This window comes from Theobroma cacao, chromosome 3 (assembly GCF_000208745.1).
Source record: "Theobroma cacao cultivar B97-61/B2 chromosome 3, Criollo_cocoa_genome_V2, whole genome shotgun sequence".
Taxonomy (NCBI): domain Eukaryota; kingdom Viridiplantae; phylum Streptophyta; class Magnoliopsida; order Malvales; family Malvaceae; genus Theobroma; species Theobroma cacao.
In genome coordinates this window covers 4,468,575-4,472,463 of record NC_030852.1, presented here as the reverse complement: position 1 = coordinate 4,472,463, position 3,889 = coordinate 4,468,575, and positions in this window count along the sequence as shown.

Here is a 3,889-nt window from a genome sequence, read left to right as displayed (position 1 = left end):
CCTTTTATCTCACAAATTCTCCTCCGATAAAATTATTATTATTTTATTATTATTTTCTCACTTGCGAAATATTTTATCCTAAACTACTTCTTTCGTCTTTTATCACTTCTAAACATTTTAATTGACCTCAATTTGCATTCGATCAACTTTATTTATTACCATATCAAAGTATGGGGTATTTCAGTTATTAAAGTTTTCACTCTCCAAATCCTTTGTTGAGCATGGACCCTTTTCATAAAGTGATTTACTCATGTGGGGTTTACATGAGGGGTTTTAATAAGAACTAAAACAAATTGCATTGTTTTGAAAAATGAATGCATCATGATTTCGTTAAACATTCCTTAATGTTTGCTTGTTCCCTTTCTTGTTCACTTAGTGGGTTTATACTCACCATTTTCAACTTCATGTTTTCAAATCACAAGGTAGCTGGTAACTAGGTCGAAGTGTCTTCGTATATTCGACCCTTGGTAGGTGTCTCGGCATTCAGTAGCTGTACATTCGTTCAAGTCTCTCCGCTGGAAGTCAGTACTCTTTTGTTGTGTATAGATAAACCTATGTAAATTATTAAATTATGTTTAGATAATATATGTACTCTTGATTGGTATGCCACTATGAGATGGCAATGTTTAGTATTATTTTGATTCAAAGTCATAAAATGTGACTTAGCAACTTTTAATGGAATGGTAAAAAAGTTATATTAATACGCTTGCTTGGGCTTAGTGGACTAAGTCCATTGGGCCCATGCGTCAGTCATGGCTCAGAATTTGGGTCGTGGCACCTTAGCTGAGCTTAGATGCTTAAGCAAATCATAAAACTTTTAAACTTAAATCACCAACAGAAAGTTTGGGCAATAACACAACTATTTAAGTTTTGAAAAACCAAAGCCAAAAGATTTAAAAGTTAAAAATGTCACATTTTTCTATAAAAACCCAAATCTAAGCTTTTGAATCATAAAAATGGAATTTTGGATTAAAGATGTGTTGAAAGAGCTTAAGAATAGGTGTTTTACCTTGCAAACCTCGAAAAATGTGAAATATTTATAAGCTAGGGTGTGAAAATACATTGTTACCCCTTTTTTTTTTCTAAAATCGACGACATGTATCAATACATTTAGTTCTAGGGAAAATGTATTGACAAATGTTTATCAAAAACCCTTTTTGGGCTAAATGTATTAATACATCATGAACATGTATCAATATATTTGAGATAGAATGCAATTTTCTAAGACAAATTGCCTATAAAACCTGCCCAGCTTATTTACATTAAATACTATTTAAGTAAATGTCCTCTTTACTTTTTACTTTCCATTTACTTAAGATATTTAATGTAAATAAGCAAACAACCCCCCTTTTGGATTTAATAAAAATATAAAAAAAATCAACATTCAAAAGAATCAAAATCTAAATTTTACTTTTGAGAACAAAATCGAAAAAGTTTGGCTGAAATTAAATTTACGGTTCCCATTTACCCTAGCAAACCAAAAACCAAAAAGTCATTTTTGATCATCTAAACACCAAAAAAATCATTACCGTCATTTTTATTTTCAAAAGATTGTTCTATAAAAATCACATTTTTTAACCCTTTCCAAACTTAGAAAATTTTTTGCTTCAAAAGTGATAGACAACAAAAAAGTGTCAATAATTCTTTTAAAGGTTCAATCTAAGTTTGATGTTCGAAACATGTAATCTATATGCTCACTTAAGGATTTCCTAACTTATCATCTTACTAAAGGTGGGATTTCACAACAAGTATCAAAAGGTGGGAAACATTTTCAAAAGACATGAGATACTGCTTAACAACATTTTGGAAGTGGAAATTTTTGATGTCTAAGGAATCCGCTTCATGGGAACATTCATCTCATCATTCAACAATCGATACATCTTGGTGGCTGTTGACTATGTTTCAAAGTGGGTAGAAGCCTTGGCCCTACCTACAAATGATGTTAAGGTGGTGTTGAAGTTTTTAAAGAAGAACATTTTCATTAGATTTGGTACACCAACAGTTATTGTCAATGATGAATGTAGTCATTTTTGCAATAAGCATTTTACTGCCTTACTCACAAAATTTGGGGTGTCACACAAGATAGCCATAGCTTATCATCCTCAAACAAATGGATAAGTGGAAGTATCCAATCTGGAAATTGAACGAATTCTTGAAAAAGTGGTATCACCATCACGAAAGGACTGGGCTAGTTGATTAGATGATGCATTGTGGGCATATAGGACAACTTACAAAACTCCAATAAGTATGTCTCCATATGTTTGATTTTTGGAAAAGCATGTCACCTCCTAGTTGAATTGGAGCACAATGCATTCTGGGCAATCAAGAAATTGAACTTTGACTTAAAAGCAGCGAGGAAAAATAGATTGCTTCTATTGAACGAGATGGATGAAATTCGCTTAGATGCTTATGAGAATGCCAAATTGTATAAGGAAAAGACAAAATGATGGCATGATTAAAAGATTGTCGAACGTCGTTTTGAACCTGGTCAGTAAGTTTTGTTGTTCAATTTACGATTAAAGTTATTTCCAAGTAAATTGAAATCAAGATGATTAGGACCCATTATTGTGTCAAAAGTATCTCCTCATGGCGCAATAAAAATAATTGATGGGTCGACCAACGAGACATTCAAGGTGAATGACCAATGACTGAAGCACTATTAGGGAGGACCTATTGATTTATAGCAGTCTTCCATCTCTCTCTTCAACATTCCAACTAATGACTTTAAATGAAGCACTTCTCAAGAGGCAACCCAAGCTTTTCAAATTTATTTATTTTAATAGTCTTCTAAATTTTAGTTAATTATAATTTTACCTTGTCAATTTTGTTCTAGTTAATTTTTTGTTGCTTATTGCAAGTCTAGGGCTATCTTAAGAGAAGCAAGTAATTACATATTTACTAAAAAAGAAAAAGGCATCGTGCCGCCAAGGAAGTAGCGTTGCGACAATGGGCCATTAGCCTTATCTCATACAAATTCTCGAGAGGGAGCCACCGCGGCAGCATGTTGCAGGGCTTTCTTTAAAAGCCCTAATTTTTCTTACTATTCTTATCTTTTCCTCACATTCTAGGGTTTCTTTCTCTCTCTTTCTCTATTTAGTTGAGATATCTTACACCCACGCTAGCCAATTCTCACCCACTTCAGATTTTTACCATTCATCAGTTCCTTATGCCAAGTAAGTTATTTTTTTCTTCCATTACATCTTCTAGTTTTCTACACTTGCACTCAAGTTAAGTTCTTCATCTTTTGTTTAGCTTTGATTAACTAGCAATTTTGAGGAACAAATCATGTAATTAGTGGATGGGTTGATGAGATTTATGTTAGATTGATTTATATGTGATAGGTTTTCTTGTTTCTACATGGGTTTGTGATGAATTTTGCTCCTTGATGAGAATGAATGTTGACCTTTACTATTTGCATTAGTGTAGAATTGGTGGGTGGTGTAATGGACATTTTTAATTACTAATATTTCATTGATGGGGTAATTTACTTGGATTTGTATTAATTATTTCAAATATCATATTCTCTATTAGTGGGGAGGAATGGTGCCTAAGAAAAGAACTCGCGGGAGTGGTAGCAGGACTCGTTTTGATCATAGCAAATTTGTGTCTGCAGAGGCTGCTAAGAGACACACACATTCACTGGTACACAAAGTTCCTATTCCAAATCAAAGACCAGAAGATAGGCCTAATATAATATCAAGAGTGTTCCGACTAAAACTCCGTTATTTAATGGAAGATTTAATGAAGAATAAAAATTTTGGTTTTGCTATTGCTAGTAAGCCAAAACTATTCACCTTAAACATTTTTTTTTTACATCTAATTATACAGTCAACATTTACATGATCTCCTAAGAATTGTTTGTTTGTAATTGACAATTTTTATCCTTTTA